This window comes from Desmodus rotundus, chromosome 5 (assembly GCF_022682495.2).
Source record: "Desmodus rotundus isolate HL8 chromosome 5, HLdesRot8A.1, whole genome shotgun sequence".
NCBI classification, from domain to species: Eukaryota; Metazoa; Chordata; class Mammalia; order Chiroptera; family Phyllostomidae; genus Desmodus; species Desmodus rotundus.
In genome coordinates this window covers 81,994,455-82,019,358 of record NC_071391.1, presented here as the reverse complement: position 1 = coordinate 82,019,358, position 24,904 = coordinate 81,994,455, and the positions used below count along the sequence as shown (strand labels likewise).

The window sequence follows — 24,904 nt, the reverse complement described above, 5'->3', positions numbered from 1 at the left end:
GTGAAAATTTTATTTGCTTTCTTGCATAAGGACAATTTTCTCAGTGTTGCTGGAGAAGAGGATGGTCATCCCCTGGACTTTGGTCATGCAGAGCTACCTGATCATGGGCAGGAGGCTGGCCAGGACTGTGTTGAAGATGGCAGTTCCATAGCCCTAGCCCAGCTGGCTCTGTTTACTACAGTACACAGAGGAGGCTCCGCAGGCTTCCTTTGTGAATGGGGAGGCCAGGCTGAAAGGGACAACCAGCAGACCTACAACAGTGGTGGTGGCTGGAGACAGGAAGAAGGAAATCAGTGTGTTGGTCAGGGGGCTCTGGGCTAACCTTCCATCCCAGGACTCACTCATCCATCATCCTGTCCACCACCCATCTATTCACTCACCCACTTATTCACTTATTTATCAACTTATCTATCCTTTTAAAAAGTTTTCATTAAAGTACAGTTAGCATGCAGTATTATATTAATTTATGCCATACTACTTTATTGTGTTTTCAGATTGAACTAGCCCATCAGGTTTGCTTGGATTTTACATGCCGAACATACTTGGATTCCTTCGGTGTGGTATAGGAGACTTTACCAAATTTGTCTTCTGTCATTTTCCATTTTTGCTGCCTCAAGGTGAAGATGTGGAAAAAGTTTTGGGTGATTGGAAGGAATTTAAAATGGGAGTATCAATATATGGTGCAATTATTCTTGATAAGACACTTGAAAATGTACTACTGGCTCAAGGGTACCTAGCAAAATCAGGCTGGGCATTTAAACAAGGAAAAGTAAATGAAGAAGCAGCATCCTCATGATTTTACTGCTATAATAGTCTTTTAAGAAACTAGTCTTTGATAGCAAATATTATATTTGTAACAATGATTACATTGAACTTCAAATAAGTGACCAGCTTGCTCATTTGTACACCATTCCAGGAAATCCAAAGGACACAAAATTTAATCTGAAAACCAGAAGAGAGATTCAGAACTCTATGTGGTTTTCCACATAGAAATGGCCATGTCATAGAAATGAAATGACTCCACAATTCAAACTTGTTTGGCTCCTAACAACTTTTTATGACTATTCCTTTTATCAGCCCATTAGAGGACTGGCTTTCTCAGAGATTTGGAGATTCCTCAGACTGTGACAATGGATTTTCTTCAGCTAGTAGTGTTACTGAATGAAAGTGGGGCTCAGCTGTCTGCCACCACCCACAGGCAAATTCCAGAGGCAGAGGTTTGGTGAAAAAGGAGAGGTCTTTTAATTCAAAAGCTGCACAACCTGGGAGGAAGGCAGACTCCTGTCTCAAAACCCAGCCCCTCCAGAAAACCCAGAGGAAAACCCTGCCACTCCCGGCCGGACCAGTCCCAGGTTGCTGCCAGAGTTCCTTCTCCCATTCAAAACTTCCTTTGGGAACTGCAGGTGACCCTGAGTCATCCTCCAAGCAACTCAGCTTCTCTCATGGCCGCCACCGTCAGGCCCAAGCTCCCTCCTTTTTGGTTCCACCGCTGGACACGTGGCTTCCAGGGCCAGCTGGTTCTGCAGACTCACAGCCCACGTGTCTGCCTGATGGCCTCTAGAGAAAGCCTGTTCCTCCCTTCTCTCACTTTAGAGCAGCTACCACCGTGGGCCAGGGAAGGTGCTCCAGCAACTGTGCACTTAGGGAGCGTGTAGCCCCGCCCCCTCAACCAATCCTGTCTTTCCAATCCTGGTTGGAAGGGTGTAGGAGGGCTTTTCCCGTAGCCAATCACCCTCCTTAGCCTTGCGCATGCTCAGCGCAACTTCCTCGTGCTGGGTTCTGCCTGGGGGTGGGGGAATCTGTCCTCAGGCCCTCGCCTGGTTTCCTGGGCAACATGGCACTTCCCCTGTGGCCCCTCCCGTTCCCTCCCGCCCGGCCTTGCCAGGCCGCCACATTGGCCACGTTAGGGATTTCAGTGTCATGCAAGCTAAACTCATTGTGGAAAAATGGCGTCAAACCACTTTCCAGCACAGTCAGCAGGGTTTTTTGGGGTTTTTTTGAATATTTTTATTTTATTTTATTGTTATTCAATTACAGTTGTATGCCTTTTCTCCCCATGCCTCCACCCCACCCCATGTGAACCCACCTCCCTCCCCCCTCTCCACCCTCCCCCTTGGTTTTGTCCATGTGTCCTTTATAGTAGTTCCTGTAATCCCCTCTACCCACTGTCCCCCGCCGCCACTCCCCACCCCCGCCCTGGCTATTGTTAGATTGTTCTTAACTTCAATGTCTCTGGTTATATTTTGTTTGCTTTTTCCTTCTATTGCTTATGTTCCAGTTAAACGTGATATCATATGGTATTTGTCCCTCACTTCCTGGCTTATTTCACTTAGCATAATGCTCTCCAGTTTCATCCATGCTGTTGCAAAGGGTATAAGCTCCTTCTTTCTCTCTGCTGCGTAGAATTCCATTGTGTAAATATACCATAGTTTTTGGATCCACTCGTTTGCTGATGGGCACTTAGGTTGCTTCCAGTACTTGGCTATTGTAAATTGTGCTGCTATGAACATTGGGGTGCACAGATTCTTTTCGATTGGTGTTTCAGTGTTCTTAGGGTATAATCCCAGCAGCGGGATTACTGGGTCAAAGGGCAGTTCCATTTTCAGTTTTCTGAGGAAATTCCATATTGTTTTCCACAGTGGCCTCACCAGTCTGCATTACCACCAACAGTGCACAAGGGTTCCCTTTTCTCCACATCCTCTCCAACATTTGTTTGTGGATTTGTTTATGTTGGCCATTCTGACTGGTGTGAGATGATACCTCATTGTGGTTTTAATTTGCATCTCTCTGATGGCTAGTGATGCTGAGCATCTTTTCATATGTCTCTGGGCCCTCTGTATGTCTTCCTTGGAGAAGTGTCTGTTCAAGTCCTTTGCCCATTTTTTAATTGGGTTGTTTGTCTTCCTGGAGTGGAGTCGTGTGAGTTCTTTATATATTTTGGAGATCAGGCCCTTGTCTGAGGTATCATTGGCAAATATGTTTTCCCATACTGTTGGTTCTCTTTGTAATTTGGTGCTGTTTTCTTTAGCCCTGCAGAAGCTTTTTATTTTGATGAGGCCCCATTTGTTTATTCTTTCCTTTATGTCCCTTGCTTTAGGGGACGTGTCTGTGAGGATGTTGCTGCGTGGAATGTCTGAGATTTTCCTGCCAATGTTTTCCTCAAGGACTTTTATGGTGTTACGGCTTATATTTAAGTCTTTTATCCATCTTGAGTTTATTTTCCTGTATGGCGTAAGTTGGTGATCGAGTTTCATTTTTTTGCACGTGGCTGTCCAAATCTCCCAACACCATCTGTTGAAGAGACTGTTTTTGCTCCATTTTATGCTCCTGCCTCCTTTGTCAAATATTAATTGATCATATAAATTTGAGTATATTTCTGGGCTCTCTATTCTGTTCCATTGGTCTATGTGCCTGTTTTTATGCCAGTACCAGGCTGTTTTGATTACAGTGGCCTTGTAATACAGTTTGATATCAGGTATTGTGATCCCTCCTGCTTTGTTCTTCTTTCTCAAAATTGCTGCTGCTATTCGAGGTCGTTTATGGTTCCATATGAATTTCTGCAATGTTTGTTCTATATCTGTGAAATATGTCATGGGTACTCTAATAGAGATTGCATTGAATCTATAAATTGCTTTGGGTAGTATGGCCATTTTGATGATGTTAATTCTTCCAATCCATGAACATGGTACATGCTTCCATTTGTTTGTGTCTTCCTTAATTTCTTTCTTCAGTGTTGTGTAGTTTTCTGAGTACAGGTCTTTTACCTCCTTGGTTAGGTTTATTCCTAGGTACTTTATTTTTCTTGTTGCTATATCGAATGGGATTTTTTTCCTGATTTCTGTTTCTGCAGTTTCGTTGTTGGTGTACAGGAATGCCTTTGATTTCTGGGTATTGACTCTGTATCCAGCTATTTTGCCAAATTCATTTATTAGGTCGAGTAGTTTTTGAGTGGAGACTATAGGGTTTTCCATGTACACTATCATGTCGTCTGCAAACAGTGACAGTTTCATTTCCTCCTTTCCAATTTGGATGCCTTTTATTGCTTTTTCTTGTCTGATTGCTGTGGCTAGGACTTCCAATACTATGTTGAATAGGAGTGGTGAGAGAGGGCATCCTTGTCTTTTTCCTGATCTTAGTGGGAAAGCTCTAAGTTTTTGTCCATTGAGTGTGATGTTGGCTGTAGGTCTCTCATATATGGCCTTAATTATATTGAGGACTGCTCCCTTTATTCCCACTTTGCTGAGTGTTTTTATCAGAAATGGATGCTGTATCTTATCGAACGCTTTTTCCGCATCTATTGATATGATCATGTGATTTTTGTCTTTGCTGTTGTTGATGTGATGTATTATGTTTATTGATTTGCGAATATTGTACCATCCTTGCATCCCTGGGATGAATCCCACTTGGTCATGGTGGATGATCTTTTTAATATATTGCTGGATGTGGTTTGCTAATATTTTGTTGAGAATTTTAGCATCTATGTTCATCAGCGATATTGGCCTGAAGTTTTCTTTCTTCATTGTGTCTTTATCTGGTTTTGGGATTAGGATGATGTTGGCTTCATAAAAAGAGTTTGGGAGTCTTCCATCAGTTTGGATTTTTTCGAATAGTCTGTGAAGGATAGGGGTTAGTTCTTCCTTAAATGCTTTGTAGAAATCTCCTGTGAAACCATCTGGTCCAGGGCTTTTGTGTGATGGGAGTTTCTTGATGACTGCTTCAATTTCCTTTGCTGATATTGGTCTGTTCAGGTTTTCTGCTTCTTCTTCAGTCAGTTTTGGAAGATTATATTTTTCTAGAAATGTGTCCATTTCATCTAGGTTTTCAAATTTCTTAGCATACAGGTCTTCATAGTAATTTCTTACGATCCTTTGTATTTCTGTGGTATCAGTTGTAATCTCTCCACTTTCATTTCTAATTCTGTTTATTTGGATCCTCTCTCTTTTCTTCTTGATAAGCCTACTTAAAGGCTTGTCGATTTTGTTTATCTTTTCAAAGAACCAGCTTCTGGATTCATTGATCCTTACAATTGTGCTTTTAGTCTCTATGTCATTTAGTTCTGCTCTGATCTTGGTTATTTCCTTCCTTCTGCTTGCTCTGGGCTGTCTTTGTTGTTGTTCCTCCAGTTCTTGTAGGCATAGGGTTAGGTTGTTTGTTTGAACTGTTTCTAACTTCTTAAGGTAGGCCTGTATTGCTATGAACTTCCCTCTCAGGACTGCCTTTGCTGTGTCCCATAGGTTTTGGGTTGTTGTGAGTTCGTTTTCATTTGTTTCCAGGAAGTTTTTGATTTCTTCCCTAATCTCGTTCTTGACCCATTCATTGTTTAATAGCATGCTATTCAGTCTCCATGATTTTGAGTGTTTTGGGTTTTTACCCTTGGCGTTGGTTTCTAGTTTCATACCCTTGTGGTCAGAGAAGATGCTTGATATGATTTCAATTTTCTTGAATTTGTTGAGGCTTGCTTTGTGTCCTATCATGTGGTCTATCTTTGAAAAAGTTCCATGGACACTTGAAAAGAATGTGTATTTTGCTTCTTTGGGATGAAAAGCTCTGTATATATCAGTTAAGTCCATTTCCTCTAGGGTATTGTTAAGTGACACAATATCTTTGTTGATCTTTTGTTTGGAAGACCTGTCCATTTTTGATAGTGGGGTGTTAAAATCCCCTAATATAATTGTGTTGCTGTCAATATCTTTCTTGAAATCCTCCAAGATTTTCTTTATGTATTTGGGTGCTCCTATGTTGGGTGCATATATATTTATAATGTTTATGTCTTCTTGGTGGATTTTTCCTTTGAGTATTATGAAGTGACCTTCTGGGTCTCTCTTTATGGCCCTTCTTTGGAAGTCTATTTTGTCTGATATGAGTATTGCTACCCCTGCTTTTTTTTTCCTGTCTGTTTGCTTGGAAAATTTGTTTCCAGCCCTTCACTTTCAGTCTGTGTAAGTCTTTTGTCCTGAGATGGGTCTCTTGTAGGCAGCATATGTGTGGGTCATGTTTTCTTATCCATTCAGCTGTTCTATGTCTTTTGATTGGAGCATTTAATCCATTTACATTTAAGGTTATTATTGATAAGTACTTATTCATTGCCATTATTTCCTACCTGTGTTCCTCTGTCTTTCTCTTTTCCTTCCTTTCCTTACAGCAGTCCCTTTAGCATCTCTTGCAGAGCTGGTTTGGTGGAGCTGTATTCTTTTAGACTTCTTTTGTCTGGGAAACTCTTTATTTGGTCTTCTATCTTGATTGAGAGCCTTGCTGGGTAAAGTAGTCTTGGTTTCAGGCCTCTGGTTCTCATTACTTGGAATATTTTGTGCCATTCTCTTCTGGCTTGGAGCGTTTCCATTGAGAAGTCAGTTGCTAAGCTTATTGGGGCTCCCTTGTATGTTACTTCCTTTTTCTCCCTTGCTGCCTTTAAGATCCTCTCTTTGTCTTGGAAATTTGCCATTTTAATTATGATGTGTCTTGAAGTGGGTCTCTTTGGGTTCCTCTTGTTTGGGACTCTCTGTGATTCCTGGATTTGGATGACTTTTTCTCTCCTCAGATTAGGGAAGTTTTCCATCATTACTTTTTCAAACAGGTTTTCTATCCCTTGCTCTTCTTCTTCTCCTTCTGGTATTCCTATTATACGGATATTGTTACGTTTCATGTTGTCCTGCATTTCCCTTATTGCCTCTTCATTCTTTCTGAGCCTCTTTTCCTTTTCTTGCTCCTTCTGGGTGTTTTGTTCTACTTTATCCTCCAGCTCGCTGATCCGATCCTCTGCTTCATCAAGTCTGCTTTTAATTCCTTCTACTGTGTTCTTCAATTCAGAAATTGTATTCTTCATTTCCTCTTGGCTCTTGTTGATATTTTCTATTTCCTTTTTCATGTTGATATAGTTTGCAGTGAGTTCATTGTAGTTTCCCTGTAGTTTCTGGTAGTTCTCTTTGAGCTCAGAGAGCTCAGTGAGCTTCCTGATGACCATTGCTTTGAACTCAGTATCTGATAGTTGACTTGCCTCTTTTTCGGTTAGTATTCTTTCTGAGACTTCCTCCTTTCCTTTCATTTGGGAATTGTTTCTTTGTCTTCCCATTGTTTGTGAGGCTCTTCTTGTTGGCCTCTGCTTCTTAAATTGCTTTGTTCTGACTCCCTGGGTTTATGATATGAACTTCTATGGTAGAATGCCAATGGGATTCAGTGGTGCTGTCTCCTTACTCTCCTGTGCTCACTGGTCTTGAGCTGACGTTTATGTGTTTAACACGGTCTAACTCTAGTCTTTTCAGCACTCCAGGTTTTGTTGTCTCACCTGTGGGAAAAAGAGAAAGGGGGGGAGAAAGAAAAAAAAAAACACAAAAAACCCCCAAAACAAAGATGGGAAGGAGGGAAAAAGGAAATAGGAAAGGAGGAAAGGAAGGAAGGAGGGAAGAAGGAATAAAGAAAGATCGGAGGCAAGATAAGAAGGAATTTTAACAAAAATTAGAACATGGAAATAGATAAAAGAAGGCAGGAAGAAGACATAAAAATGGTAAAGAATGGGAGGAAGAAGGAATGAAAAAAGAGAGAGGAAGAAGGAATTCAGGGGGAAAGGAAAAAAAAAAAGAAAAAAAATCTTCTGTTGGCTTTAAACTGGTTAGGTTATTTCTGCTGGTGTCCTGTCTGTGCAACGGGAGGGGGTGGTTGGAAGGATTGTTTTCACTTTTCTCCCTTCCTGGGTCACACTCTTCGCTGTTTTGTAGGTGTGGTCCCTGGCAGGCAATTAGTCCGTTGATCATCCAATCCAGCCGCTTTGGCTTGGGACGCGTGCTCGCGCAGCAGGGGAATCCAGCTGCTTTGGGTTTGTGACGCTATTTGTGCCCTGAGCGCGCAGGCGGCCGACAGATGGAGCCGCCAGGGCTTGGGACGCTGGCTCGCAGGCGGCGGGTTCAGCCGCCTTGGGGTTAGGACACTCGCCAGCAGCTTTGTGCTTGGAAAACGCGCATCCAGCTGGCCCAGCGCTTGGTGAGCGCGCAGCCCGCCGAGCCAGAGGCTCTATGCTTGGGGGCCCGATCCAGCCGCCCTGGGCTTGAGTCTCCCGGGCGGGCGGGGCCGCCCTGGGACTGAATCACGCGGCACTCGGTTCTGAGGTTTTGGGCCTGTGGGTGGAGCAGCTAGCCTCAGCTCCAAATGATCTCGGAGGTTTCAGGTGTGGGCGCCCCTCCGGGGTTTCATGTATGGGCCCCGTTTGCTAATCTGCGCGCGTGCGACCGGACCTCAGGTGAGCGCTGTGACTCTGGTGCTGTTTATCCCGCGCTCGCAGTCCAGGGGCGGAGGGGGGAGGGGCGCCAGGGGCCTCGGCTACTACCGAGAGTTCTCTAACTAGCCCCTGAGTGTCTCTATTTTCTTTTTCTTTTTGAGAAATTCCTCCTTTTCAAGCCCCCCGGTCCAATCAAGCACCTGGCTGCTCACAGCTCCGCCTGGCCCTCTCCCAAGACTCCTGCAGCAGCCCCTGCGCCAGGGCTGGTGCTTCTGCTGCCCTTGTACCACGCGGTCCCAGGTCCCGGGGACCTTATTGTCCTTGAGCACTCTTCTTACCGTCAGATCTTTCAATGTCCTCTATCTTTGGTCTCTGATCTTCGTATATGCTGGAATACTGTTGGCTGTTCGCTCTGCTCCTCAGATCAGCTAGGTATTTCCCTGGCGTTGAGGGGAAGTGGATTCCGCTCCCACCTATGTTGCCGCCATCTTCCAATCCCCCAGTCAGCAGTTTTTTTCTTAACGTTTCTTTTGGTGACTAGTGGGGAGAGCACAGGCAACCACTGCAGCAAAATCCATGTGATAATTATTCTGAAATGTCTGATCTTTTAAAAGCCAAGAATCAAATTATGAGGGGAAATGCCAGCAAACAGTATCAAGACTCACCTAATCAAAAGAAAAGAACAAATGGGGTCCACAGTCAGCCAGCCAAGCAGAATCCCTTGATAAAATTAAAACAAACAAGAAACTTCATCTATGGAAACTTCAGGATAATTTTGAAACACATGCATATGACTTACGCACCTCTGGTGAAAACCAGTTGCTAGAACATGTCGAGGGACAGTCTGTGGCATGTAATGGACTTGCAAGTTCCCCTTTTCATCCAGAGCCTTTCTGAGTTTCAGGTTCGACCAGAATGCTATAATGAAAATCTGGGATCTCTGACAGTGGTGGGTGCTTTGTGGAAGTCCCGGGATCAGAAACCTGTTGCATTTGAATGGGTGTCTCTCTGAGCCTTGTCCTGCTCAGGTGTTTTAAAGAAATGCAAGGAGTCAATGATGTCTCTGAAGGGATTGTTCTCTGTACAGGAGAGAGAGTAGAAATAAATATGAGTTTGAACTGTAAATGCAGTTATAAACTTTTCTGTAGATATGCCTTTTCAGTGTTTGGCTAATGAATTTAAGTTGCTTTTTACAAGGGTGAAATTCTGCTATTCAAGTATTCAGAATTCATGTATTGCTTCTCTGGTTTTAATTTTATATTGTGATTGAGAAAACAGTATTTGAGTTAACAAGTAGCCAAGTCAATGGGAATGTTTCATCTACCATTTTCAGGGACTGCGATAATAGTTTCCTTATATTGAAACTTTAAAAGAAACTTAAACAACTGTTAAATGAATGGAAGAGCTGAAATGTCATGGAAATCAAGATAGCAGGTCACCTGCTTTGGTGGCATTTTGCACATTACTTTGTTTCTAACCACTTAGGTTCTTTAATCCTCCCCTGATTGGAATTTTGTTGAAAGGTTTTATTGAGAACCAGCACCTGCTATACAATGTTCATGTTCAAAATGAACTCTAAGCACTTCATGAAAGGACACAGTCACCAGCCTGGAGAGGGACTGAGTTGGTTAGATGGGGAGTTGCTGCTCTAATTTTGTGTCATGCTGAATGCTTGGGGAGGGGGTACAGAGGGCATGGAGGCCAGGACCCAGCAACTGCTTTGGTACTGCCTTCACCATCCTGCACCAACCCTTTAGTGTTGTGCAATGGTTCTGTTCTTGTGAAAATTGTTTCTATATTACGGTTGTCTATGGAATACTGACATTATTAGGTTTTACATTGCATCTCAGTGTGTTGATCCCTGGAAACTGATGTCATAGTTGGTTCCCATTCACAGTAGCAAAGACTGACCTGCTTTTATTAGCATGCCAAGGCCCCTGGATGATAGAGCGAGAATGGAAGGGGTGTGCAGCTTACCCAAGTACCTCGAGTAATAAAGTGTCTCTCGAGGGGAGGGTCAGAACATGAAAGTAATATACATAACTCACACCTAGGAATGTGTTTTGCTCTTTCAGGGTTCTTAAACCCAAAAAAGGATGGCAGAGGGTATTTTAAGTAAAAGGTGAAAGATTTATATGATCTGAAGAGAAACCAGAGTATAACAGAGGATATTTTAAGAAGGACTTCACCTATAATGGAGAACAATTACCAGGGCTTTAAGGGGGCATCAGTGTTGGGGCGGCTTCTGACCTCAACAAGGTCCAGTGTGTTTCTTTGTTGGGGGTGGGAAGCGTGAGCACATGTATGCAGATGCACATGTCGTGTGGGTTTTAAAAATCATTTTTGACATGTGGTATCCACAAAATATCCCTCTGCTTGTAAATGTTATTATGGAAGTCTTTATTTTATATAGATAGCCTATTTAATAGGAGTTCTGTGTAACCCCATGAGACTGTCAAAAGAAATGCTATTGTAAGGGATTCACTTGGTATTACTTTGCTTTAGCTTTTAAAGGGTTTGATTTTAAAGGACAAATTATATTTATCAATAAAAGTGTCACCCTCTTGGTGCTAAGCAGAATTCACGAATACAGCATTGCATTTAGAATTAGGATCTTTACAATCCTGCATCTTTAAATGCGACAAGTTTGTGAACCCTTCTGTGTCTTTATATAAATATATATATTTTTTCAATTCCAATTTACATTCAGTATTATTCTGTAGTAGTTTCAGAGGCACAGCAAAGTGGTTAGATAATCACGTACTTTACAGAGTGGTCCCCCTGCTGCCTGAAGCACCCACCTGGCCCCACACATACTAACTATATTCCCCGTGCTCTCATCTGCATCTCCGCAGCCATTCTGTAACTACTGATTTGTGCTGCTTAGTCCTTTTTCACCCAGTCCCCAAGCCCCCTCCCCTCTGACAGCTGTCAGTCTGTTCTTTGTACCTATGAGTCTATTTTTATTTTGTTTGTTCGTTTATTTTGTTCATTAGATTCCACATATAAGTGAAATCATATGGCATTTGTCTTTCTCTGTCTGACTTACTTCACTTAGCTTAAGACCCTCTAGGTCCATCCATGATCTTCCAAAAGCTAAGATTTTTTTAAAAATGCATTACACAACTGTGTTCAGAGGCTCTTAATAGTTCTTTCCAGAAATACAGCTGCTTTGCTTGGGCTTCCTTGAGTCATATTTAAAAAATTTTAAAAACATATATTTACTGATTTTATTTAAAACATTTAAATCATTTTTATTTTCAATTATAATAGACACACATTATTACATTAGTTTCAGGTGTATACCCAGTGATTAGACATTACATAACTTAATAAGTGATTATCTCGATAAATCTCCCACCCATCTGACACTATGCATAGTTATTAGACTATTACTGACTACATTCTCTATGCTGTACTTTACATCATCACGACGACTATTCCGAAATAACCAATGAGAAAGAAGAAGGGGGAGAAAGAGAGACAGACAGAGAGAAACATTGATGTGAGAGAAACATCCACCAATTGCCTCCTATAGGTGCCCTGATGGGGAATCAAACCCACAACCTATGTGCTCTTGTAATAGGGTGCAACCAAGAGGGGGGCCCCAAATAGGGATTTGTAATGGGGTCCAGAAGAGCTTGGAGATAATTGGCTCCACACCACAGGGCCACTCCTGCCCGGAATGCTGGCAGCTGTGGCCAAGTGTGGGAGGAGCTGGAAATGGGGCTGCAGAGGAAGACTGGCGCTGGGATTTACACCCAGGTGCGGCAGCCGTTTGGCGTCTCTTCTTGGGATCAGGTGTCTTCCCGACCACCCGGCTTTGTCAGAGAGTTAGGACCATGCAGCTTTGGGGTGCTCCCTTTTGCCTTGGGGTGGCTTAGGAAGCAGGAGAGACTTTGCCTGGAAGAAAAGGGGTGAAAGGACTCTTGCTGGTGGGCCATGAGAAGGTGCCGCATGGCTTTGGATTAACTGGAGATCGTGGTGGCGACACAGCTGATGGTGCTGAGAGCCTGAACCACAGACTTCTACTTCTTTCCTGAGATACGGTACCCCAGACCCAGCAATGGGGAGAAGGAAGGACTGTGTGTGTCTGTGGGTATTCTAAAGAACTTTAGTGTGTATTATTTCAAATAAATAGTAATTCCTTTCCTTTTCACCAGTCTCTGGCATTGAAAGACGTCTTTCCTCTGGCGGTGGGCAAAGCGAACCTAGTAGGGGGGAGGAACCCCTGGAGAAAAAGCGGGGGTCTTGGGGTCTTTGTATATTGTTCACACTCTCTCCCCATCTGTTCTGTAACACCCTTACCAGAAATCGAACCCACACCCTTTGGGTGCATGGGACAATGCTCCAACCAACTGAGCCACACCAGCCAGGGCTTTGAGTCATATTTGCAGTTGGTCCCGGCATTCCAGACTTTTGTTTGCCTGACAGGTAAATAGTTTTCACTTGTGTACTGTCATCTAGAAACCATTTAATTTTTAGTAATTTTGTATGTTTTTTCTTTTTTAAAAAAGCAAGTACTGTACTATGGTCAGTCTTTCTGGTTCCTAGAGCTGGATTTTCCAGTTCTCAATACTAAAACAAGAGAGATTAGAGTTAGTTTTCAGAAGCATGTCTTCTAATGGTGTTGAGCCTTTTCCAGAACCAACAAAGGATCTGTCTTCAATTACTCTGGGTAACAATAGTTCAATGTCATTGCTGTTGTGCTGCTTTACTTAGTGCACCGAAGAACAAAATAAGGGATTTTGATAACTTCAGATTCTAGCTATCTCAACAGTTTGAGATAAAAAAATGTTAAAAGACATGAGTCAAAGTTTATGTTTGAGACAAAAAGTGTTGAAAGATGCGAGTTAAAGTTTATGTGTGTGATGTGACTTAATCTGCAGAAAATGGGTTCTGACGTCCGACATAAGTCGGACGTTCATGCTTTATGTACATCTGCTATACTTACTCCCTTGGACCCGTGCATTAGTTTCTCAGTGTTCAGGTTTCCTTGAGAAAGTCCATCTTAGCCTTAGAACTGGATTTCTCCTCGGGGAGATTTTAGCATGCTTTGAAAGATCAAGCAATAAAGGAGTGTGCCGAATATGCAATAATGTACTTCTGTGTGCTGCACTTTAAGAAACTAGATGGGAACAGTAGCTGTGTTGGCTTCATGTCTTTGAGAGACAAATAGGTCTTTGAATTTACTCTTCAAATGTTCCTATATTCTAACCTCCCTCATCTGAGGAGTCCAGGCAAGGATACCTGTGCCACTGGAAGCATGGGCCCAGAACTGGCAAGTGTGCAAGGCAAGCCCATCCAGCATGGGAAGGCTGGACACCCGGTCTACAGCCAACTCCCCTTGTAGCCCTGAAGGTCAGGAGAGAGGGCAGAGGAGAGGACGGTAACTGTGAGGGTACTTTTTAAACCTGAACTGCCTGAGAAATCCCAGTGTTTCAGTGGAATATATTTTTCTGTCTTCAGCAGAAAGGAACAATTGAAAGTGAAATTAATGGAATTTATAGGAAAATAAAGTAAGATATGTTTGCATGCTTAGTTTTGTGGTACAGGTAGTCCACGCCTAGTACAAAGTTTCTAATTGTGCTCCTGGAATCATGGAGTCTTGTGGGAGTCAGGGTCCCCCCTGAGTAGAGAGGAGGAGGAAAGACTTTTTAAGAAACAATGTTTTACAATATGTCTCCGTAATCTCTTGCCTTTATTGCTGACATAAACTCCTAAGACGTAAGTGGTCATATTCTTCCCTGGTTTTGTGCTCTTCCAATTTCTTGTGCACACTGCGGCCATGATGAACTTTCTGAAGTACAACTCTGATCATGTGATGCCCCCTTAAGCCCTGAATGTCTGCCCGTAGCCTTCGGGATTTTGTCATTAAGGGTTTTGACAGGAAACAATTTACTCCAGATGGTTCAAAGTACTATTTGCAGAGGCACAGATAGGGTTAAGGAAGCATGCAAGGAATGGGAAGCCACAGAGGTTAGCCACAGGGTGGAAGTTGTTCCACCCTAGGGCTGAGGGAGGAGGGGAAGGAATAGAGTTACTGGCCCTCAGTGAGAGCTGGAGCTTTGCTGAAGAGGGCACAACTGCTACTGCACATAAGACACCAAAGCAGGAAGTGGGGAAGAAATACCATCACCTTTGCTCCCTCCTGTTCGCAGACCACCCTCTGGAGCTTCCCATTATGCAAACTGTGTGAGAAGCCAGCCTGCAATGGTCAGCTTGCTGGGGCACAAAGCAGAGCAGAATAGATGGAAAATGGATTTGGGCAGGAGTGGTGGAGAGATGTGGCCATTGATGGATCATCAGTACAGGGATTATTAAAAATAATATTTAGGTTGCTAAACAGTATTATTGGGTTGGCCAAAAAGAATTTGTTTAGTTGTTTTCTGTATGATGGCTCTAGTAGTGCTTAGTTGCCTTTAACTTCATTAGAAACAATTTTGTTAGATTGTATTCTGACAGCTGTCATATCAATGTGTATTTTTTAAAAAGTTATCAAAATTTGTGAATTTTGTGCAGCCATTTTAATATTGAAGATGGAAGAAAATATGCAACATTTTCAGTGTATTATGTTTTATTATTTCAAGAAAGGTTAAAATGTAACTGAAGCGCAAACAAAGGTTTGTGCAGTGTATGGAGAAGCTGATGTGACTGATTGAATATGTGAAAAGTGGTTTGCGAAGTTTCTTGGTACTATTGACCTGTTGGCTAAATAATTCTTTGCTGTGGGGCTGTTTCATGCATTGAAAGATGTTTAGCTTCACCCATGGCCTCTACCCACTAGAAGCCCATAGCAGGAGATAGCTGACATACTCAAAATATCCAAACCAATAAAACTATTGGTGAAAAATGAAAAAAAATGTGTCTTTTATTTTATGGAAAAAAACCTAAACGGACTTTTTGGCCAACCGAATATTATGAGGACTTAATGAGATGTTCGTGAAAGTACTTGTCACATAGTGGGTGCTGGGTGAGTTAATATCGTTTATCACATCCCAGTCCCTGGTTGAGAGTGTTAGTGAAATGTCGGTTAAAGTAGTTTTAGCGTTCTCTCCATGCCACTTTATTATTATTATTTCCTGTAGCAGAAACAGTGGGGGTTTTAAGCTTCTCTCCCTTACCCCCCAAAAGAAGAACTTCCTTTTTTATATATATATTTATTGATTATGCTATTACAGTTGTCCCATTTCCGCCCCCACTTCACTCTATCCTGCCCACCCCCCTCCCTCCCACATTCCCCCCCCCCCCCATAGTTCATGTCCATGGGTCATACTTATAAGTTCTTTGGCTTCTACATTTCCTACACTATTTTTACCCTCCCCCTGTTTATTTTCCACCTATCATCTATGCTACTTATTCTCTGTACCTTTACCCCTCTCTCCCCCTCGCACTCCCTTATTGACAACCCTCATGTTCTAATTGTTTGCCTAGTTTGCTCTCGTTTTTGTTTTATGTGTGGTCATTAATAACTGTGAGTTTGCTGTCATTTTTACTGTTCCTATTTTTGATCTTCTTTTTCTTAGGTAACTCCCTTTAACATTTCATATAATACGGGCTTGGTGATGATGAGCTTCTTTAACTTGACCTTATCTGAGAAGCACTTTATCTTCCCTTCCATTCTAAATGATAGCTTTGCTGGATACAGTAATCTTGGATGTAGGTCCTTGCGTTTAATCTTGGGTAATGTAATTATGATGTGCCTTGGTGTGTTCCTCCTTGGGTCCAGCTTCTTTGGGACTCTCTGAGCTTCCTGGACTTCCTGGAAGTCTATTTCCTTTGCCAGACTGGGGAAGTTCTCCTTCATTATTTGTTCAAATAAGTTTTCAATTTTTTGTTCTTCCTTTTCTCCTTCTGGCACCCCTATAATTCGGATGTTGGAACGTTTCAAGGTGTCCTGGAGGAAGAACTTCCTTTTTTATTAGGGTTGGAAACCTGTGTATTTTTTCCAACCCTTCCATTCTTTTCATTAAAAAAAAAATTAAATGGAAACTTTCAAATATACATAAAATAAATACAGTGAACTTCTATGTGTTTCTCATTCACTGGTTGATAATCGACAGCTTGCCGATGTTGTTTTAACTCAACCCCTCTGTTTTTTCTTTCCAGTATATTTTTAAACAGATCCCAGAAACCAGGTCATTTTACTGTATTCCTCTTTATCTTTTACAATAGGACCATTTACCTTTGATAAAACCACTGTGTCATTGTCAGTTTTGGTGAAGACAAAGATAAATCGTTAATTTTATCTAATGCTCAGTCCATGTTCAAATTTTCCCAATTGTCTCTAGATGTCTTTTTTGTTTGGTTTGTTCACATCAGCAACCAAACAGTCCCCAAATCTTTAATTCTTTTTAGTTAAAATTCCAGTTCCATCTGAAGGAAAGTTCCATCTGAAGCCCTGGAGGAAAGATGTGGCAATGACATGGGTGTGGGCCATTTGGGGCCACCCTCCAAGGCAACATTCCCTCCTATGTTTTCTTTATCATGCGCACAAAAGAGGCAGCTCCACTCCCCACCCCTCTCTAAACTGCTGACAGCCCTCCAGCCAACCCACGGGGCTGAGTTTCTTCTCTGCATCTCAGAAAGAGATATTTGGGGTGAGTTATCTATGAAGTATGATAACTTGCAGTGCTTTCTGTTCCAGCTCAGTATATTTAAGACTTTTATTCATTGCCTTGTGGAATAGGGTGCAGGATGAAATGGTGAAGAGGTATGTGGCATAGGGTGGGGGCCTGGGGCAATTCCTCAGCTGATCTTCATCTTTAATAAAATTATCTGTTAGAGATTCTAGATCCTATCAAAGAAAAAGAAACATTACCATCAAGCTTCTTTCCCTCCTTTCCTTTTCCAGTTCTTCAGGGTCAAAGGAAATGGCTGCAATTTATGCACTGAAAGAAAGAGGGATGTTACAGGATTTTTAAAGACTACCTTCCAACCAGCAGGAGACCCCTCTGGTAATAAGAACTAACACCTATACAAGCAAGTGGGCAAGTGACTCAAAACTACATCTTGAGGCTCCAAATCCTACTCCCTCTAGGGAGGCATGTGGCCTCTGTGTGCCCTTCTTCAGGGAAGACCTTATAATTCTCGTTTTTAGCAGGCATTCTGTTGCATTTCATCAAAATCCCCCTCTCTCTGTTGGGAATTTTGCCTTCTGTTGCTCCACACAGCATCATGATTTTGGGGAGGGGAGGACATGAATCTATAATAGCTGGAAAATGCACTTTAATTTGTAGTAGAAACAGTGTTGTTGCCTCAGTACAATTAGACTGAAAGTGCACAGAGCTAGCCCTGACTGCTGTGTCTCTGTTGGGCATCGTCCTGCAAGGCGAAGTGTAGCCGGTTCAGTTCTTTGTGCCTGGGTTCTGGGTTTGTTACCTGGTTAGGGTGTATGTGGCAGGCAACTGACCGATGGTTCTCTCTGGCCTTGATGTTTCTCTTCCTCTCTGTCTTCCTCCCTTCCCTTGTCTCTAAAAATAAAATCTTTTAAAAAAAGTATACAGAGTTAATAACTAAAATTAACTAGTACTTATCACGTGTTGTATATTTACCAGGGCTGCTTTAGCAAAGTATCACAGACGGGGTGGTTCCAACAACACAAGTGTATTGCCTCACAGATTTGGAGGCTGGAAGTCTGAGATCAAGGTGCTACCAGGGTTGGTTCCTTCTGAAAGGCTGTGGGGGAGACTCTTTCTGGCTTCTCAGCTAGTTTCCGGTGGGTGGCAGTGATCTTAGGTATTCCTTAGCTTGTGGAAGCATCCTCCCAATCTCTGCCATCTCCTTCACAAGATGTTGTCCCTGTGTGCATGTCTCTGTGTCCTAATCTCTTTTTATAAGGACACCAGTCATATTAGATAGACTAGGGCCCACTGGAATGGCTTCATGTTAACAAATCACACCTGCAATGACCCTATCTCCAAATAAGATGGCAGTTTGAGGTACTGGGGGTCAGGACTTCAACATATGACATGGACTTCAACCCATAATATGTGGCAGTGCCTTGCAAATATTTTGTGATTTTATTCTCACAACAGCACTCTTAGGTAGATAATGTTACCCTCATTTTGAAGATGAAGAAATTGAGGCTTAAGTAATTCAGTAGTTTGTGATTGCACAGCTAGTAAGCGGCAGAAACAGGATTCAGAATCTAGACACTCTAACTCCAGAACCCAAATTTTAAAAAAGACTATTTATTTATTTTAGAGATGAGGAAGGGAAGGAGAAAGAGAGGGAGACAAACATCTACCAGGTGCCTCTGGAATGCGCCCTAACCAGGAATGGAACCAGCAACCTTTTGCTTTGTGGAACGACATCCAACCGAGTCACACCAGTCAAGGCGCGGAATCCAGGATTTTAACGACTTCTTTATACTATCTTATTTGTCCTTATAACATTTTTTACTCCCTACTCCCTTCCGGGCAGGAAGTTACTTGCCAGATGCTAAGGAACAGTAGTAGGAATTTCTATGGTATCCTAACACTGCCACCTGTTGGTGAAAACGAAGCAGTTTCCAACTTTCTGGCAAAAGTTGCATTGCATTGATGGATCTCTGGCCTTTCCCCCTAATTAGACCAACACAGCCAAGCAATTGTAAATTCTGCTTGATCTTGCCTTGAGCCAAACATGTATGTGTTTCATATGTGAAAAAATAAGAACAGAGCAGCACAAATTTTGAGCTGTTTGAAAGGATCTAAATTTTGCTGTCCCTGAAGGGATCTAAATTTTACTAATTAAAAGATGTAACCCACCGTAGAAAACACGAGTAGTTATTTTGTGATACCATATATTGAACAGCTTCATACTTTCAAAACCTATGTGTTTTTAAGACCTAACCTGGTTGTCTTCTATTCTGAAGCACTGGTTTCCCCTGATGCCCTTGTTTGGACTCATTCAGACACCATTTCTTTCTGCTCTTCAAACTCAGGATTTAAAAATAGCTCAAGATTTATTGGCAATTATTAACCATTAACTACTGTTTGAGAGAAAAAAGAAGCTGGCTGTGTTGCTTTTCCATCTCTGGATGTGCAGTTTCCTAGGCCGTCATTTGGCACTTTTCTACAGGGTGCATCCACCATGCGGTGTGTCTTACCACAGGTTTGGGTGTCAAGTGGCATGACACGCTCAACAATAAGCTAGAAAAAAATCATATTGAAATCAACCAGTTTTAGAGACACTTAGACACTTCACACTTAGAAAGTGTCACTTAGAAAGTGCTGAAAGACACTTAGAGCTTATGTAGTCTAGATCACATATTTGTGTTCACAGGGGAACAAGTTGAAATCTTGTTCCCCTGTGAACACAGAGGGATGGCTGAACTGACTTTTGGAGGGTGGTGGTCCTAATCAGAAAGTATTCATCATGGCTCCCTGTACCTTCAAGGACATGAACGATGTGGGGTGTGGGCATTGAGCCTGAGCTGGGGTGCAAGGGGCAGCAGAACACTGATTGAAAGCTTTAACAACGATTCATTTTTGTGTGGATCAAATGCTTTCAACCATAACGTCAGCATACTGCCAGTAATATGTTACTAATACTTACAGTACCACTGTTTGCAAATGTTTTCCCTCAATTTCAAACTAAGTAATAAGTTGCAAGTACAGTACAAAGAACCTTCCCCCTGCAGAACCATCTGAGTGTAAGTTGCCAACCTGATGTTGCATCATCCCTTAACACTCTTATGTGTATTTCCCACAAACAAGGACGTCCTCTGAGATGACCTCAATTCAACCATCAAAATCAAGAAGCTAACACCAATATATGACTGCTATCTAGTCCTCAGACCCCACCCAAGATTTGCCAGATGTTCCAGTAATTTCTGTAATAGAAAAAAGGGCTCTTCAGAATGAAACAGTGCCTTTACTATTTAGCTCTCTGTAGTCTCTTTCACTCTAGAGTAGTTCCTCAGTCTTTTCTGACTTTCGTTACCTTGAGACTCAAAGTAGGCAGTTATTTTATACAATGTTTTTGCATGATGCTTCCTCATAATTAGATTCAGATTATGCATCTTTGGCAGAAATATTACAAATGTGATGTTGTGTTCATTTCTTTGTATCTGAGTAGGTGGTATGAAATTTCAATTTGTCCCATTATTGACATTGTTCATATTGATCATTTGATTTAAGATGGTGTTTGCATGCAGTGTAATGAGTGAGCATTTTGTGGGGGAGATGCAGTGGTACCATGACACTGGTCATGAATTTACCCTGGAATTCCTGACGAGTGCTGAAACCAATGAATACCAAAAGATGAAGCATTTTCTCTCATGGGGCGTATTATGACTCATACAAATTCTAGCAAGTGCCATGAGTCCCGAGCAAGTGTTGACTGCTGAAATAACTTTTTCTCCTCAAAATATGATGAGTACAGGGTTTGATGAGTTTTGAAGTTGACAAGGACCGAGGTATGACTGTGCTTTGAAACCATGTAAATTCCATACCTCATCAAAATGTCAATTTATTCTTTTTTTATTTTTTATTTATTTTATTTTTAAAAATATTTTATTTATTTTTATTCAGTTACAATTGTCTGCATTTTCTCCCCTTTCCTCCACCCCACCCCAGCCAGTCCCACCTCCCTCCCCCACCAATTTATTCTTTTATATCAGTGTGGACTCATGGTTTCCTGTTTACCCAGTAGGTTATAACCCATCACTATAATTATTTATTTCGATGCTCAAATTGTCCCACATTGGGCCAGTGTGGGCCACTACAAGCTGGCCTGTAATACAGGGTCAGGCAGAAGTAATGCCTGCTTGAATGTGATTGGTAGGTTAATAGTATGGATGTAATAATTTATAGTTTTAAGTTGAACATTTCCCCTAAAATGTTTTATGGTGTGCTTGAGTGTGATGTTATGTTACAGAATTACTAATGATTTTGTAATAAAAGATTTTGTAATAAAATGGGGCATTATTTGTGCCAGATGTTGCTGAGCTAATCTGGTATTTTTCCTGTTCCAGCCAGGGAATCAGCTACTTTTTCTAATTCTGGTTTCTTTCCTTTTCTTTTTTTAATTTTTGTTAAGATTTTTTTTGAGCCACGCTGATGACAATTGCTGGGAAGCAAGATCTCAAATGATCCTTAGAAGGGTAGTTTACATTTTTTAATACATTTTTGATTTAAAAATTTTTTCAATTATATTTTATTCATTATGCCATCACAGTTGTCCTGATTTTTCCATTGCTCCCCTCCACCCAGCAATCCCCACTCCCTCAGGTGATCCCCACACCATTGCTCATGTCCATGGGTCATGGGTATAAGTTCTTTGACTGCTCCATTTCCTATACTGTACTTTACATCCCCATGGCTATTCTGTAACTACCTATGTGTACTTCTTAATCTCCTCACTACCTCACCCATTCCCCGACACCTGCCTCCCATCTGGCGACCATCAAAATCCTCTCTGTATCTATGATTCTGTCTCTGTTCTTATTTGCTTAGTTTATTTTTAAATTCAATTGTTAAATATGTATTTATTGGCATTTTATTGCTCATACTTTTGATCTATTTCTTTTTCTTAAATAAGTTCCTTTAACATTTCATATAATAATGGTTTGGTGATCATGAACTCCCTTAGTGTTTTCTTGTCTGGGAAGCTCTTTATCTGCCCTTCGATTCTAAATGATAGCTTTGCTGGGTAGAGCAATCTTGGCTGTAGGTCCCTACTTTTCCTGACTTTGAACATTTCTTGCCAATTCCTTCTAGCCTGCAAAGTATTTTTTAGAGAAATCAGCTGACAGTCTTATGAGAACTCCCTTGTAGGTAACTAACTGCTTTTCTCTTGCTGCTTTTAAGATTCTCTCTTTATCTTTAACCTTTGGCATTTTAATTATGATGTGTCCTGGAGTGGGCCTCTTTGCATCCATCTTGTTTGGGACTCTCTGTGCTTCCTGGACTTGCATGTCTATTTCCTTCACCAAATTAGGGAAGTTTTCTTTCATTATTTTTTCAAATATGTTTCCAGTGACTTGCTCTTTCTCTTCTCCTGCTGGCACCCCTATAATGCAAATGCTGGACCTCTTGAAGTTGTCTCAGAGGCTGCTTATACTATCCTCAATTTTTGGATTCTCTTTTCTTGTTGTTCTGATTGGTTGTTTTTGTTTCCTTATGTTCCAAATCATTGATTTGATTCTCGGCTTCATCCACTTTACTGTTGTTTCCCTGTAAATTGTTCTTTACTTATTACTGTATCCTTCATTTCTGACTGGATCTTATGCTGTGGAGGGCATCACTAACTTCCTTGAGTATCCTTATAACCAGTGTTTTGAACTCTGATAGATTGCTTATCTCCATTTTGTTTAGTTATTTTTCTGGAGTTTTCATATTTGGGCCATGTTTCTTTGTTTCCTCATTTTGGCAGCCTCCCTGTGTTTGTTTCTATGTATTAGGTAGAGCTGCTTTGATTCCGTGTCTTGGTAGTGTGGCCTAACGTACTAGGTGTCCTGTAGGGTCCAGTGGCACAGCCTTTCCTACCCCTCAAGCTAGATACTCAAGGTGTGCCCTTCATGTGGGCTGAGTATACCCTCCTCTTGTAGTTGAACCTTGATTGCTGTTGGAAGATCAATAGGAGGGATTTACCCACCAGTCAGCTGCAAAGTTGGCCACAATGAGATGGCCACACAGTACATATCCTCACCCAACAGCGTCTACTGCCTCCCCTGACTAGTACAGTGAGGTCATCATTATTTACACATGCACATTCCAGTCCACTCTCCTGGGCTGCCAGTTTACACTGATGTTGTGCAAACTATTCTCGTTACATTAACAATGGCTAGACTTTTTCCGGACAGACATCGTATATACTCTGTATTGAAAACTATGAGATCACACCAATATTTCTAATTTTAATCTAATACCATGAATTCCACTCCAGTTTTCTCCCTTTTTGTATCTGCAACTTTTGTCTCTGACAGCAAGACACCTGGCTCTTACCCTTAGTATGCTTACCTATTTTTCCAATTCCCCTTTGTGCAACCAACCCCCCACTGTGACTGCTGCCCCATGCTCTGCATGGATGGCCTCCTCACCTACTCAGGCCACATCTGAGCCAGGTCTGCCCTCTGTATGGATACCTTTTCCACCCTGTTCATGCCTGGCACCCAATCATGAACTACCAAGTCCCTGCACCTCTCTGGAAATGGATGCCCACCTCCCTCTGACCTACCTAATAGCCTTAGGACTGAAGTGTCCAGCAACAGACAGGAAAGAAAGGGAAGGGGAAGGAGAATAGAAAGAGTTGCACACAATTAAAAACAAATTATATCAAATTCTCTTTCACTCATTTATGTTCTGATGTGTCTTCTTTCCTCACTAGAATGTAAGCTCCATGAGATGAGCCTGTGTCTGCCATATTTATCGTCACATGCATAGCATTTAGCGTGTTTCCTGACACAAAGTAGGTATAATTAAAGTTTGTGAATACATGAATGAAGAAATAACATGAGAGGGGGAAAATCTTTCTAGTTAGCATGTTGAGAAAAGTATGTAACCTATTTTACAACTCAACTTATTCAAGCCTTGGCCTGTGTGCCACATCTAACACAGTGTATGGCACAGAGTAGACATTCAATAAATTCTTTTTAAGTGGAGAGACCCAAGGAATTATTTGATAGCTACATTTCATCTCTTGTGTGTATCAGAGTTGGGGGGTGGGGGTGGGGGAAGCCTGGGAACCATGGTTTTTAAATGATGAAACGGGTTTATTAAATTTTTAAGTGATAACTAGATAAACTCAATGTTCAATTTGAACAAAAACATTTGATAAAAGTTTGTTACATAAGTGAAGTGCAATTATTAGAGATAGTAATGGAGTTACTAGCCTGGATAAATTCAGGCTAGTATATCTGAGGAGGAAAAGAAGTTGAATAATTTAAATTCAGGGTAAGGCTGGCTGCATGCAAATCCAGAGGAAGAAATCTGTGGGTTCCAGTGCAGATAACACATGAATGACAAAGAGAAGATGCTGAAAGGGTCACTGAGATTATAACCTTAAGAATGGGTCCTCATTTCAAGTTTAAGTGATATAATTAAAGCAAGTTGTTAACAACTCACTAGCTTTGTTTACTTGTCACTATCCTTCCATCTTCCTCTGTTGGTGGGAGTGCTTTTTGAACTTTAATAACTCAGTTACCACCCTCACCCAGGTGGAGTATGAAAAACAGGTCTTATGAACTTTTGAAATATTTAGGCTATTTTAGATCAGTCTGAAAGATGAATTGTTCATCCATTCAGTGAGTGTTGACTGACTGCTCTGTGCAAGGTGCTGTCTTGGGTGTAGGAGGTACAGTGCTGACAGGGCCAATGGGACCTCTGCCCTCCCGGGGTTCTCAGCTATTAGTGGCCAGAATTGAGGGTCACAGGGGAGGATAAAGGGACAGATCACAGAGCCAAGATGTGTGAAGCAAGATGGGGACTTCAAATTTTTAGAGCAATGAATTAGTCCTTCAGACCACGTGATCACTGTTTTTGCTTGAAATGTTGTAACTCCACCAAATACACTTGCCAGAAGCAGGCATAAATGATGTTTTTTGTGGCCACCCTGTTCCCTGCCCCTGCCCCCTGTCCCCCAGCAGGACAGGTCACTGGGCAGTGGTTACAATCCACTGCATTTGATGCGGCCCTGACCCAGGCTAGTTAATTTATCTCATTTGGGGCTCCGCATGTGAGGCAAAGCTACAGACTCTAAAAATAATAT

At 41.8% G+C, this 24,904-nt stretch overlaps 1 pseudogene; it reads left to right on the top strand.

Moving 5' to 3' along the window:
* Positions 1-446: 446 nt before the first annotated feature.
* Positions 447-9,153, top strand: LOC112314251 (m7GpppN-mRNA hydrolase-like; annotated as a pseudogene).
* The last annotated feature ends 15,751 nt before the right edge of the window (positions 9,154-24,904 follow it).